General features: G+C 35.2%; 1 long non-coding RNA gene across 1 annotated transcript; it reads right to left on the bottom strand.

Annotated features, from left to right (window-relative positions):
- Positions 1–12,852: 12,852 nt before the first annotated feature.
- On the bottom strand, positions 12,853–15,577 carry LOC128295609 (uncharacterized). Its single transcript, XR_008286153.1, has 2 exons — positions 15,547–15,577; positions 12,853–13,296 (listed from the first exon to the last, which is right to left on the bottom strand). It is a non-coding gene; the product is annotated as an uncharacterized LOC128295609 (long non-coding RNA).
- Between the last annotated feature and the right edge of the window lie 878 nt (positions 15,578–16,455).

Below are 16,455 nucleotides of genomic sequence, written 5' to 3'. Positions count from 1 at the left end.
GCGCACGTTCGATGGGGTCTCTTAAGCACAATTATCTGCGCTATAAAAAGCTTAGCTTCCATTGATGGAATCATTGCAAAACATTTTCTCAAGTCTAAGCTAACTTAGCCTCTTCCATTCTTTGTTATAATACACCAAGGAAAGAAAAGCTGTAAATTATGGCTCTCATGTTAACGGAAAATCCAGGATTGACCAACGAAAGTAATGGCGTGGAAGAAATCGGAGTCCCCGAAATCGATGCCGGTCTTCTAATGTCGTTGTTAGAGGAATCACAGTGTGAGGAGTACTGCAATGAGGAGCAGGTAACTAGTTTGATGGAATCTCTAGAAGCTGAGATTAGAATGGTGAATGCTGGTTCATGCAGTATTGAAGGAGACATTGGAAGCAACAATTACTTTGAATGGAGTGAAATGGAAATGGTGCCTTCCTCTCCAAGCGATGACATGAATTGGTATGTAGAAGATCATGCCCAAGAGATGTCAATGGATGGCTACTTGGTGCAATTTGGAAATGATTTTCCTTTGAATTGTTACGAAAGTCAGTTAGAAAATGGCTTTACTTCTCTGTGGCAAGAGACATACGATACAGCTATATACAATTAGATTATATGTATGTGTATATAATATTTTTTCTAATGCAAGAAAAATTATATAGTAAGTTCAATTCAAGTGTATAAAGCCTTCTAGATGAAAATTTCTTGAGTTTATATGCTTCCAATTTTACTCTGTGATAAAATCAAAGTTACCGGACTTTTAATATTTGTTTCTAGATTCGTAAAATGGAAACTAGTGTTAAAACCCAATAATAAGGGTTCAAATTGTCGATCAGAACTTCAGGTGTTGGAATATTTTTAAAATATTTATGACATTCCAATAGTTAGCCAACATCTTAGAAGAATCGAGCTGCGCCCGCAGCTTCTTTGTTTTCTTGCTGGTACGCAGTCACAACCTTATGATATTTGTAGCAGTCACGCATCAGTTGCCTTAACTCCTCTAAAGTATTCAAACGTTGGCTTATGGCCTAACCATAGCAGCCAACATCAATACATGCTCTTGGTTTTAGAAACCTTAGATCCTGCCAACTCTACAGGAGCAGAAGTCTTGGCCACGAAACAGTAGGCAGAGTTGTCAAAGCGATAATCATGGGTGTAGGAGGCAACCCTAGAAAAATAGAAATCATTGCAGATGGCCTCACTAGAGTAATACTAGTTGAGGTAAACACTAGTTCGAGAAGACCTAGATAAATGAGGAGCTAGGTTGGAGAGAACCTCCTCAATCCATATAGTAGCACCTTCTTTTTCTTTGCTTCTTTTCTCTCTTTTTTACTTCCTTTTCTCTTGTCTAGCACTACTCTTCTGTTTTCTCGGGACTGTTGATCCTTGGGTGATGAAGAGCCTCTCCTTGTGTCCCTTCCAAACATCTTACTCTGGGTAACGTCTGGAAAATTCTTGCGTTCACCTGAAATAGCAGTAGCACGTTACAAACACGTTACTCATGGCATTTTTAAATATATGAAGATTTAATAAAGAATGTTACACAAAACAAGACTATCAGTAGAACTATCATTAGAACTACAAGTGATAGCAAAAAAATCGAAATTCATAAATTCCTTAATTGGTAGATAGATAATGCATATTTACTAGGGTTGGGTTCTCATGATACGAGGAAGAGATGTTTATCATCGGGCTTTAAGAATTTTCATCTGTGGAATAAATTTCCTCACCTTCACTAGCAACAACAACTAATCTTGTGCTTGCATCATTAGCGGAAACATCATCACTCTCATTGACATTATTTGAAATAATAGAGGTCTCTTCTAATGTACCACCATTAGCAATTTTATTTTTGAAACTCTATCTTTCTAAGAATGTTTTGGGCGCTTACAAAAAGTACTGAAAACATCTTTGGGTTTATCAATTGTGTCAAGTAAAATTTTCCCTAATTCCTCAGTGGCGTTATAAGGCTGAGCAGCTGAGCTTGCTTATATTCAAGCCACTTCTCTAGTTATGGTAAACCCCACTCGATATCTTCTACCTTTAAGACATTTGCTCCTACTTTCAAATCAATATAACCAAATGTTTCTCATGGTTACTATCTCTTCAATGGTCAAGAATCAACCTCATTGATGGTTTATTTATTTATTATTATTATATATAGGGCTTTCGCGGCATCATTTTCTAATAGTGGAATTTTCTAGCACACCTTACTGGTGGGCAGTACCCATCTAGTGGGAATTAAACTCTCCATACCTTCATCTGACAAAGATGAAATTCGATTTATCAAAACGAAGATTGCTTGGCACCACATTCTTCAATATAGGCTCATGCTAAGCACGTGCATTAAAATACGTCATTCCCTTTTTTTTTCTTTTTTATTTATTTATACGTCATTCCTTTTTGATACTTCAACGAGGTAATGCATACTAATTAGATATTTTGGAATGCGCTTAGCATGGGCTCCTCACCTTGCTTGTGATGGTCAATGAAGAAAGCCACAAGTGTCCACCAAGCATATCCCGTCAATTGCCCAGGAACGAGGTGATATTCCTATATAGCATTTTCAACAAAGAATAAGTGCAGTGGTAGATGGAACCTTGCCTTGGACAAATTCAGCGGCAAGAATATCCCTTCCCCATGGTCAGCTCTTCATTGTCACCCATGCACCTAACCTCACTTGGCTTAATAAATTTGAAAATGTGGTTTTCCAATTCCAAATCCCTAACTGCCAACATTCGTTGCATGTCTTCTAGGTTAGTTTGACATTGAAAGTCATCCCCACTAATCGCAATATCAAGATCCCTATAGTTTGCCCCCTATCTACTTCTATATCTCCCCAAATAGTTGTATTCCATATGCGTCTCTTCATTATTTCAACAGTTCCTACAAGCACTTTCCAAAACAACTACTTTTTTTATTCTTTTATTCTTTTTTTTCTTTTTCTTTTTTTTTTGCGACTTACAATCCCATCTTAATTGCCAAATGTTTCGAAGACCACTTTATAAGTTACCTTCCGTTGGAATAATTATTCGGCACTTGTAATTTTACATTTGCGAAACCTAATAAACCACCATCTCCCTAGAAGAGTGGACCCTACCAATGTAACACCTATTGGTTGCCACCTTTTTAGCATACAAATCAACGACCATGCTAACGGAAAGACCACTAGAAGATGACGCATGATTTGTTGGTCACATCCAAACAGGTGTGAAGAGACCTATAATGACTCAACCTCTAAATCCTCGTAAACCAACATTTAGGCTTAGTTTAGATGGGCGGTGTGTTTATCTTCGGTGAGGTTAAAAATAGCGGTGACGGTGAGATTAGTTATTGTAACAGTGAGATTAGATAATGTAACAGTGAGATTAAAAACAATAGTGGAGTGTGTATTTGGATTTAAACGCAGCTGTAACGGTGATGTGAGAATAAAAAATGACTATTAAGGACATCAGATTAGAATTGATATATAATAGAAATTTTAAAATTATTTAACAATTACAAAATTAATAAATGATTAAAAATTATTACAATTATATATATTTTTAATAATAATTTTAATAATAAATAATTAAAACTCCAGAAAAATTCAAATAGTTATTTTATTTAATATTTCAAAATTAATCATATATTTAATTATAGGGCTCAATTCATTATTGAAAGATTATTCAAATTATTGAGCCTTTAGAAAAATAAAACATTATTGATAAAATAATGAAGCAACTCTAGAATAAGAAAGAAAAGAAATAATATATGGGTAAAAGAGAAAAAGAAAAAACAACTGAAGTTGTTAAATTTTTATTGGACCAAAAGGCTCCAGTCTGGATTTAAGCCTCCAGTGAGGTGAAATGCATTCTCAACGTATTGAAGAATGCTTTCCAAACAACCTTGCGTTTACTAACATTTCAGTTACAATTTTTTTTAGCCTAAAAAAACTAACGCATTGAAATCCGATTGCATCCAAAGAAAGCCTTAATAGTGAGTGAAAAAGATTGCATTCATCGTTGACAAGGCCAAGATAACTTTCCATGATAGAGAAAGACCCAAATATCCTAGAGTTCCACTTCCCAAAACTTATCATTGGCTTTTTGCATGACCATCGCAGGAATCACCACTAACCTCTAGTGACTCACATTGAACGTCTAAAATTTAAACTTAATTAATTAATTAGAAGTTAGTCAAAATTATTTGTAATTAGAGTTGACCATTCCAAAGATGATAGGCTTTGATAGTTTATCCTCGTTGAACTTTGTTCATTTTTTGTTACCATGTCAAATTGGTTTTTTTTTTTTAAATTTCATTCACACATTTAAAATCAGAGTTAAAAGTATTCATGAATTAAGTTAAATTTAATAATGTAATTTCAGATAGCATTGTTGCTGACTGTACTTATCCTTCAATTAATGAATGAAGAGAAAAGAAAAAAAAGTTAATTCAATAATCACATCAAATCCCCATTAAATATAAAATCAAATTGAGTTGAATTTCAAATGAATGGTCTGTAAATGCTATAAAAAATTTCTAACAAAACCAATATAAAAAAAAGTTTATTTGCACACTATTTACTTAGCCCGACATTAAATCTTCATCTTAGGATATAAAAGATGTACCAAGATATGAATCTTAGGTAAACGGCAATTAGCAAGAACGTCATTTGATGTATATATAATTTAAATAATATAAATCAAACTAATACTCCAAAGTGGGTTTAGTGACATACCCCTATATCAGATTGTAATCCAAATTAATATTAATTTCAAGCTAATGGAGTGGATGAGTTGGTTCTTCATTTTCTTTTTTTCTTTTTTTTTTAAAAATCTAATAGACATATCCAGTTGTCATTCAAAGACAGAACCAGATCAGAGCACATGGGTGTTGTTCCATTCAATGTCACTTAACCTAAAAGAGATGGTGGCAACATATGCACCGAAGTATTAGTTGAATGATACTAAAAATATATGGGCCACTGCGGTGTTGCTTAATCTGTTTAGTATGATTGCCCATTCCCTCCTCAACACCCAACATGAACATGTGACAAAAGCTCACTTATTTTACGTATTATTGAAGGGTGTACGAACTTGGCAATGAAACTTAACAATTGTGGGTTATGGTGTACAATGTCTGATGCATTACTTTAAGATATCATCTTTGCTGTTTCCTATTTCTTTTCTGTCTTTGGTCACTCTCCACAAAAGCTAGATATTTTCCTATTTAGAAAATTTTTCTGTTCTTACCAAAATAATACAGCATTATATGTTGATTTCTTTTGTTACTGTCGAGTTGATTATATGTTTCCACTTTGAGTCTTAAAAACATTTATACAAAACATTTACGCCACGTGAATATATATCATTTCATTCAAATTATGCAAACATTTACAAAACATTTTTTTAACAAAAAAAAATTAAAAATTAATATGAATGGCGATTTAATTATTACATGTGACGTGTAATAACTAAACTTTAACAACGAAGTCACAAGTTCATTTCCATCCAAATCATATTAATGTGTTGTAACTTCCTGTTGTTCCAATAGGATCAGAAGCATGTAAATTATTGTACTAAAAAATCACATAAAGTTCAATTCCCAGGGAAGAGAGGTGGATCACATGGATCTCTTAAATACCAAGTCTTTCCTTAGTCAGAATATCCCTTCTATAGTAATTTAATAGCACAATTAAATCCTACTATTATACCCTCAAATATTGAAAGAAAAATAGGACAAGAAAAAACACAAGAGTTTCAACGAGGTTCGGTAAATTATACCTACATCCTCGGGCACTAACACCGCATGATAACTTTATTATCTCCAAAATATTACAAACAAATAGAATTCCTTAAGAATTCTCAAATGGGAGAAGAGAGAAAACTAATAGAGAAAGATTGGTTGGGTTGATTGAAATGAGAAATGAGAAGGCCTATTTATAGTTGAGGTTCAAGGACCAAACAATAAATAGCCCATTATCTCAATGACCAAAAAAAAAATTATCCCATGCCACTTTTTCAAAGTCAACTTTAGGGTGCTAAACTTGCACCACTTTGTATTGTTTGCCATTAATGTTGTCTCTCATTAATGTTAACAATCTCCACCTTAAAGATTTGATTAGGATAATCACATCTTCACACACTTCCTTCAACTCTCCAAATTCGATAAAGCTATCTTTTGTAGTGCCTACAAATGCGCTCTCGAGCGCCATACACCTGAAGGTGCTCAAATTCTCAGGATGTTAATCAAGTTCAAACAATGATTAAACTTGATTGTTGTTACCACCTTGGTCATCATATCTGCGGGATTATCTGCTATCGGAATCTTCTGAAGTAGAATTTTTCCTTTTTCAAAGACTTCTCGCACAAAGTGATATCTTACGTCGATATGCTTGGTTCTTGAATGATAGACTTGATTTTTCGCTAAATGAATAGCGCTCTGACTGTCACAATATAGACTAATGTGACTTTGAACAACTCCCAAGTCTTTCAACAATCCATTAAGCCAAATAGCCTCCTTAATGACTTCTCAGAATCGCCATATATTCTCGCCTCTGTAGTAGACACACATCATGAGATCGAAGGTAGACTTCCAACTCACTGGGGCTTTAGCAAGAGTAAACAGATACCTCGTAGTTGAACGACGTTTATCTAAATCACCAGCAAAGTCGGAATCAACATATCCAACTATAAACTGACCAAGTGTTTCATCCTTCTCAAAAACTAAACCAATGTCTATGGTTTTTCGAAGATACCGTAGAATCCATTTCATAGCTTGCCAATGTCCTTTTCCAGGATCATGCATATACCTGCTCACAACTCCAACAGCTTGTGAAATGTCAGGCCGCGAACACACCATCGCATACATCAAACTCCCAACTGCATTAGCATATGGGACTATTGCCATATATTTTCTTTCTTTTTCAGTTTTCGGAGATAATTGAGCACTAAGTTTCAAATGAGAAGCAAGTGGGGTACTTACATGTTTTGTGTTTTCATTTACACCAAAATATTGTAATACATTTTTCAGATATTGCTTCTGATTCAAACAAAGCTTGCCTCTCTGTCTATCTCTACTTATCTCCATGCCGAGAATCTTCTTGGCTTCACCTAGATCTTTCATCTCGAACTCTTGATTCAACTGAGCCTTTAGCTTATCTATCTCTTTTTGGCTCTTCGAAGCGATTAACATATCATCAACATACAAGAGTAGATAAATGAAAGATCCGTCATGCAGCTTCTGTAAATACACAAAATTGTCATATTTGCTTCTTGTGTACTTCTGCCTGCTCATAAAGCTATCAAATCGCTTGTACCACTGCCTCGGGGATTGCTTCAATCCATATAGCGATTTGTTCAGCTTACAAACCCAATTTCTACCACCAGCATCTGTGTATCCTTCGGGCTGAGTCATATAGATCTCCTCTTCTAACTCACCATGCAAGAAAACCGTCTTAACATCAAGTTGAGCTAGTTCCAAATTCAACTGTGCTACCAAGGCTAACAAAATTTTAATGGAGGAATGCTTCACAACAGGGAAAAATACATCATTGTAGTCAATTCCCTCCTTCTAAGCGTAGCCTTTAGCTACCAATCTTGCCTTGTAGCGAACATCTTTCTTGCTAGGAGATCCATCTTTCTTTGTGACCATATCAGTAAATCGAGCAGGTCTACGAATTTCTCTCCGTGGCCTTACAACTGCAACTGGTTCTGGTGTACTTAACGATTCTTGGGTCAGAACCTCTTCAACCTCTAATTCCTCCATTGTGGCTGGAGAATTAGACTTATTAACTGGGCAAATCCCCATCTGCTCAAACTCTACCTGTTTTGGAGTACACTCCACCTACTGTGGAGTATCGCTTGTCTGAATATCTTCATCTGCTACATTTTTCAATGTGATAGATTCATCAAAGGTAACATCTCTACTACAGATCATTTTCTTTGTACTTAAGCACCAAAGACGAAATCCCTTCACTCCAGAAGTGATTCCCATAAAGAGAGTTTTCTTTGCCCTCAGATCTAACTTTGACTCCTTCACATGGTAATATGCAGTGGATCCAAACACATGTAAGGAATCATAATCTGTAGCTGGTTTTCCAGACCATACCTCCATAGGAGTTTTTCTTTCTAATGCAGATGATGGCAAACAATTAACAAGATGGCCAGCGTATGTTACAGCCTTAGCCCAAAATTGCTTGCCCAACCCAGTATTGGACAACATACATCGAACTTTCTCCAGCAATGTTCGATTCATACACTCTGCCACTCCATTCTGCTGTGGTGTATCCCTAATTGTGAAGTGTCGAACAATACCATACTCTTGGCACACATCGAAGAACGAATCACTTTTATATTCCCCTCCATTGTCCGTCCTAAGCCGCTTGATTTTCTTGCCAGTCTGGTTTTCGATCATAGTTTTCCATTTAAGAAAAACTCCAAGCACTTCATCCTTAGTTCTCATGGTATACACCCAAACTCTTCTGGAAAAGTCATCAACAAAAGTAACAAAATAGTGTTTTCCTCCCAACGAAGGTGTTTTGGAAGGCCCCACACATCTCGAGTGAACATATTCCAAAATACCTTTTGTATTATGGATAGCAGTCTTAATTTCACTCTCTTTTGCTTTCCCGAACACAATGCTCACAAAATTTTAATTTGCAAGCCTTTGCACCTTTCAACAATCCTTGCTTTGCCGAATTTGCAAGGATTTTTCATTGCATGTCCCAACTTCATATGCCACAACTGCATTGAGTCCAATTCTTTGTTACCGGAAGCTGCAGGGACTGCTCCAATAACTGTACTACCTTGGTAGTAATACAAGTTATTTTTCCTGATGCCCTTCAATATCACAAGTGCGCCAGATGTCACTTTCAAAACCCCATCTCTCATAGTAACAACTGAACCATTGGATTCTAAGGCTCCCAATGAGATGTGATTTTTCTTCAAACCGGGCACGTACCGAACATCAGTCAAAACTCTGGTTGATCCATCTTGATTCTTTAATTGGATTGAACCTATCCCAACAGTTTTACAGGCATTGTCATTGCCCATATAAACAACTCCTCCATTTAGTTCTACTAAATCAGAGAACTACTCCCGGTTAGGGGACATATGATAGGTACAACCCTAATCTAATATCCACTCATCTGAATGGAACGACGATGATGATGCAACCAGTGATAGTTCAGAGCCACTGGTATCATGCTTTGCAACACAAGCATCTACAGCAGCTTTTCCCTTATTTTTCAGCTTTGGATAACTTTTCTTCCAGTGGCCTTTCTCATGACAAAAGACACATTCATCTTTCCCGAGTCTGGACTTTGACTTTGATCTCCCCTTTTGAGTTTTCTTCCGAGTGTATGAACGACCTCGGACTACTAAAGCTTCTGTATCTCTGATTAAGTTTTTCTATTTGTCCTTCTTTCTCTGTTCATAACTGTATAAGGCCGCACAGACTTCGCTCAGAGATATATCACTCCTGCCATGAAGTAGAGTAGTTTCTAGGAACTCAAACTCCTCAGGAAATGACCCCAACAGCATCAAAGCCAAATCTTCATCTTTGAATGTCTCATCCATATTTAGCAAATCAGTGACTAACTAATTAAATTTGGTGATGTGATCATTCATTGTGGTACTTGAGGCGTAAGTGAAGCGAAACAGTCTTTTCTTCAAATGGAGCTTATTTTGACTGTTTTTCTTCAAAAATTTTTCTTCAAGTGCCACCCACAACTTATTTGCAGAAGTCTCCTTTGAAAAAGCATACCTCTGCTCTCGAGAAAGGCATGATCGAATTGTGCCACATGCCAATCGATTGATCGCCTTCCAATCTTTCTCTTGTACATCATCTGGTTCTCTTCATCAATGGCAATGTCTAGACCCTGCTGAAAAAGGGCATCTAGAACCTTACTTTGCGACATACCAAAATGACCTGTGCCATCAAAGATCTCTACGGCCAATCTTGCATTTGCAATTGTCAGTCTTGTCCACATGGACGATGTGGTATCATGTACATCATCTGGTTTCTCTTAATCAATGGCAATGTCTAGACTCTGCTGAAAAAGGGCATCTAGAACCTCATTTTGCCACATACCAAAATGACCCGTGCCATCAAAGATCTCCACAGCTAATTTTGCATTTGCAATTGTCGGTCTTGTCCATATGGACAATGTTGAAGCTCCTAAATCGACCGTTTTCTCCATAATCTTTCAATATACCTAAGGAAATCTTTTCTGATGTGGAAGATCAGTTTAAACTGTAATCACAGAGCATACTACGATTAACCTTCAGCTCTGATACCACTTGTTGTTCCAATAGGGTCGGAAGCGTGTAAAATATTGTACTAAAAAATCACACAAAGTTCAATTCTCAGGGAAGAGAGGTGGATCACATGGATCTCTTAAATACCAAGTCTTTCCTTAGTCAGAATATCCATTCTATAGTAATTTAATAGCACAATTAAATACTACTATTATACCCTCAAATATTGAAAGAAAAATAGGACAAGAAAAAACACAAGAGTTTTAACGAGGTTCGGTAAATTATACTTACGTCCTCGGGCACTAACACCAGATGATAACTTTATTATCTCCAAAATATTACAAACAAATAGAATTCCTTAAGAATTCTCAAATGGGAGAAGAGAGAAAACTAAGAGAGAAAGATTGGTTGGGATGATTGAAATGAGAAATGAGAAGGCCTATTTATAGTTGAGGTTCAAGGACCAAACAATAAATAGCCCATTATCTCAATGACCAAAAAACAATTATCCCATGCCACTTTTTCAAAGTCAATTTTAGGGTGCTAAACTTGCACCACTTTGTATTGTTTGCCATTAATGTTGTCTCCCATTAATGTTAACACTTCCAACATACTTGATTATTCTTTTTATTGTTTTAATGTAAAGAGATTCAAAGACTAAAAAAAAAAACCTAAGTGGATCAACAACCCCAATATACCCAAGTTGGCAATGGTACTAAATTTTCATTTGACGTAGATATTGTCTGCTATCTGTTTCATTGGTCAAATGCAAACCAATGCTGGATATTGCCTGCCTGGAAAGTAGTTGCTGCTTTACAAAGTGGGAGGCTTTTCTATTCTTAACTTCATTGGAATCCATCACTTAAGGTATACTTAAAATCATGTGGTCGAAATATAGTTAGTATAACTTTGATTTGTCACCATTTCTATAATAATTTTATGTTCTTTCTTTGTTCCATCTTTGCTTAGCACGACCATTTATTTAGTCTACTTGATACCTTTTTATAAAATGGCTTCATTAGACTAATTGGTTTTCTATTTAATTATTGGTTCAGCACATGGGCCCACGTTCGATGGGGTCCCCTAAGTACAATTAGTTGGGCTATAAAAAGGTTATCTTCCATTGATGGAGTCATTGCAAAACATTTTCTCAAGTCTAAGTTAACTTTGCCTCTTTCATTCTTTGTTATTCTACACCAAATATAGAAAAATATGGCTCTCTTGTTTGAGGAAAAACCAGAATTGATCAATGGAAGTAATGCTATGGAAGAAACCGAAGTACCCGAAATCGATACCGGTCTTCTAATGTCATTATTAGAGGAATCACAGTGTGATGAGTACTGCAATGAGGAGCAGATAAATAGTTTGATGGAATCTCTAGAAGCTGAGATTAGAATGGCAAGTGATTTTTCATGCAGTACTGAAGGAGGGATTGGAAGCAACGATTGCTTTGAATGGAGTGAAATGGAAATGGTGCCTTCCTCTCCAAGCGATGACATGAATTGGTATGTGGAGGATCATGTCCAAGAGATGTCTATGGATGGCTACTTGGTGCAATTTGGAAATTATTTTCCTTTGAATTGTTACGAAAATCAGTTAGAAAATGGATTTACTTCTCTGTGGCAAGAGACATATGATACAGCTATATACAATTAGATTGTATGTTGTGCATATAATATTTACTCTAATTCAAAAAGAAGTATACATTAAGTTCAATTCAAGTGTATGAAGCCTTCTAGAAATGATGAAAATTTCTTTTGAGTTTATATACTTCCAATTTTACTCTGTGATAAAATCCGCTTTTTTATACAAACAACTTAAAAAATAATTCATTAATTAACAAAATGAACGGGACCAAAAATTATTTAGAATTGGCCTGTTTTGAATAGTGTTCCTCGGTGTTACTGGTTGATCAGGCAGTATCATCCAATTTTTTGGCGAAGTGATGACCCAATCATCAGCTTTTAAAAAAAAAAAAATTGGGGTGTCACCACTATGACAAAGCGGTATCCATATATATTTTTCAAAATACCCGTAAAAATACAAGTTCACGGTGGAGAAAAAAAGGAAAAAATATTTTTTAATGGATGGTACCGGTCAATTTTTTTAAAAAAATATTCGTATTTTTGGATGTACACCGAAAGAGAGAATATGAAAAAAATAAAAAAATTTTGGGTGCCGTCAGTGTGCCAAGCGACACCGGTGAGAATTAAAAAAAAAAAAAGGTTGAAAATAAACAGTTTAAATAGAAAAAAAATAAAGGGGGGAAGCCCGTGACTGATGCTTGCTACATAGGTGGTTCTTGTCTTCTTGGCATGTCAATGCTACCGTCAGTGGATGAAATATTATTTCAAAAAAATATAAATTCTAACAAATAAATACACAATGAGGGTTTATTTAAGTTAGATCGCATGCCCACATAACACAAATAGTCATGTAGTCGTCACAAATATTAGAGTTCAATTGATTGACTAATTATGTAACTAACAGAGCAATTATTAGTCTAAGCTATCAAATACTGACAACATGTTTAACAAACCTAAACAATTTTTAATTAAACCAGAAGACATGCAAATACCAAAGAGTAAAGAAATATTAAGAGTAATTCAATTTTACAAATTTATAGAATCAAACTTGAAATATTACTTTAACTAGGAAAGAAGATATTAACAATCCATTAGAAAATAAAATGCAAATTGAATTAAAATTGAAAGCAGAGATAATTTTCTAAGATCCTATTTATAACGTAATGGAGTTTTAATTTATCTTAAACTAAGATTACAAACTTGATTTAGACTTTAATACTTTAAAAGACACAAATAGCCTTGCATCTTAGTTTTAAAACAACAAATGAACCCACGGGACATGGTCAACGGCATTGTGGCTCGGTGAAATGATGCTGCGGTGCGGAGCTAGGGGCGCTGGCTTTTGGGCTGGGGCACCAACTTGCAGCATTGGGCCAACGCTGCGGCGCTGGGTTGTGAGGCCGTGACTTGCTCGTCTTTTTTTAGACGTTCTTTTAAGACATTCTTTTCGTCTTTGATGATTTGTAGCATTTTCTTCCTAGTTTATATGCACTTAATTTAAGTCACGGCCAAAACAATCATTTATAATTAATAAACATAAAATCAAATTAAAAATAGAGAAGAATAATAAAGCACGCATAAACAACACTAAATACACAAACGAAGCTAAAACCTTATCACAAGATTTCATCACAGGTGTAGAGCACGATCATCTCAAATATTCTTACTAATGAAAACTAGAATGTCTCTACAATTTGTACGAAAAAGCCAGTCGATATGCAGAAACTAAAGAAATGGTGCACTTTGGTGGCAATACTTCCCACCCACATAATGAATCCGCGCTCAAGATAGATTCGATCGACCAAGGTGGGGTCATCCTTCTAGTGGGGATTAATTGCGGCAAAACCCAAGTTTAGGAGTAAAAATGAGGAGGCAATACTTCTCGCAACCTCTTTCATATTCCTGGAGTGACAGATCTGTTAATCAACGGTTTGTCTTGGGAACTAAACAGGTAGACAAAGGCCTATACAATAAGGTTTGATAGTTAATACCCCTTTCAGTTCTTCCGATTTATACATTCTAACCCAGGTTAATTAAGGGATACTTGAACAACCACCTCTAATGAGATCCAATCAATCTATATGACAATCATTAGATAATGATTAATTCCATATTGACATCGGTCACAAAACCAAGGATTGTTTTTACTTGAAGGATGTCATTGATGAAGCAATTAGACGCTCATATATTCCGCCAGACGGAGATTGATGATGTTAGCTCTTCACGTAAGACTGCACAGAATAAGGCGTAGGACAAGAAGCTGGACAGGGGTTTATTATATGATTATTGGCAACAATGAGGAATGTGTGCTTTCGAAGTCTAAGAGAAAACCTTTGTGAAAAGCATCATGTTTGTTAATAACTCTATGAAAAAACACCCTCACACAGAAGCGTGGTATGTAGATTTTGATGGTAGAAACAATGAAATGGTTTTGGACGTCACTGGAAATGATCCCTTCGTGGCTACAATAACATTTGTGGGCTATCAAGTCAAAAGAATATTAGTAGACTGTGGCAGTGTAGTTGAAATCTTGCATTGGGATGCCTTCAGGCAAATGAAACTTAACGAAACACATTTAGAGAACGAAATGCCCTTTTTTGGTTTTGCTAATCAGGAAGTCAAGGGATCGATCACTCTTCCATTTATAATTGGGGATGGTGAGCATATTGTTATAGAGATGGTAGAGTTCTTAGCGGTTGATCATCCTTCAGCATACATTGCTAGATTTGGCTGCCCAATTATGTGTATGATGAGGATGATTGTGGCTACTTTTTGTATGAAGATAAAATATCCTTCCCCAACATACCTTGCTAATTGCCCAAAATGCGGTGATATTCTCTTAGAGCATTTTCAAATAATAGGTGGAATGGTAGATGGAACCCCACCTCGAACAAATGTAGCAGCAAGAATATCCCCTCCCCATGTCGTAATATTACCTTAGAGCATTTTCAAAAACACAGGTGGAGTGGTAGATGGAACACCGCCTTTGAAAAAATGCAGCGACAATAAGATCATACTCAAAATTGACAAGGCCAAGAAAGCCTTCCATAGTAGAGAAAGACCAAAGATCGTAGGATTCAACTTCTCAAAATACATCATCTTCTCTCCTCACAACCATCGTGTAAACCTCCATTAACCTCCAACCACTAACATTGTATCAAACAAATTTCATTAAAAGGTTCCTCTAAACTGAAAGACTGTAATTCAAACTTATTTAATTAAAAGTTAATCAAAGTTATTTGTAATCAGAATTGGCAATTCCAAAAATGTTTGTTGTTGTCGTTGTTGTTTTTTTTTTTTTTGCTAAGCTAAGTTTATCCATTAATAAGTAAAGCTCAATACAAAAAAGAGCAACATCAAAAACAGGTTGTAGACAAGCAACATGAATGGCTAAGATTGAATCCCACGAAACCAAAGATGTTAGTCTTTTATAGTTTTATCCTCACTGAACTTTGTACATTTTTTGTTGCCGGCTTTTTTTTTTTTTTAATTTGAAATTTCGTTCATACGTCTAACATTATGATTAAAATTATTCATGAATTAAGACAAATTTTATCATATAATTTCACATATCATTGTTGCTAACTGTACTCAATATTAATGAATAAAGAAAAATAATTTAATAATTATATCAAATTTCGATTAAATATGAAATCAAATTGAATTTGAAGTGAAAAAATTATCTGCAAAATCAAATCAAAGAAATACAGAAATAAAGTTTTCTTACACATTATTTACTCAGCCCGGCATCTTAATCTTCATCTTATATGATATATATAAAAAAAATGTGCCAACATACGAATCTTAGCAAAACAGCAATTAGCCATAATGTGATTTGATGTATATATAATTTTAATGTTATAAATCAACCTGATACACCAAAGTGGGTTTAGTGGTATGCCCTGAATTATATCGTAATCCAAATTAAAATTAATTTCAAGCTAATGGAGCAGCTAAATTGGTTCTTTTTCTTTATCTTTTGTCTTAAAAAACAAATCTGAATAGACATTTCCAGTTGTCATTCAAAGATAGAACCAGACAAGAGCACATGGGCGTTGTTCCATTCAACGTCACTTAACCTAAAAGAGATGTACTTCAACTTCATTTCTTGTGGTGGCAACACGTGCGCTGAACTGTTGGTTGAACGATATAAAAATATGGGCCAATGCAGTGTTACTTAATCTGTTTAGTACGATTGCCTAACAAGAACATGTGACAAAAACTCACTTATTTTGATGTATTATTCAAGGGTGTACGAACTTGGCAATGAAACTTGTCAATTGTGGGTTATGCCGTTATGGTGTACTATGTCTGATGCATTTTTTTTAAAGATATTTTCTTTGCTGTTTCCTATTTCTTTTATGTCTTTCGTTCACACTCTACAAAAGCTAGATCTTGCCCATTTAGAATTTTGAATAAAATAATAAAATGTTTGTACGTGCATTTCTTTTGTCACTATTGGCTTGATTGTATGCCTCCACTTCAACTTTCGAAAAAAAGATTATACGAAACATATATAATTTCCAATCGAATTAGGTCATATAATCAGATTTTAAAAAAAACCAATTATTTCTTATAAGAATTATTATTGAAATGCTGAAATAATTTTATTTCATATTTAATTATTGCTTGTGAC

This window comes from Gossypium arboreum, chromosome 1 (assembly GCF_025698485.1).
Source record: "Gossypium arboreum isolate Shixiya-1 chromosome 1, ASM2569848v2, whole genome shotgun sequence".
Lineage (NCBI taxonomy): Eukaryota > Viridiplantae > Streptophyta > Magnoliopsida > Malvales > Malvaceae > Gossypium > Gossypium arboreum.
The sequence above is the reverse complement of the archived record's forward strand: the minus strand, read 5'-3'. Positions and strand labels throughout refer to the sequence as shown.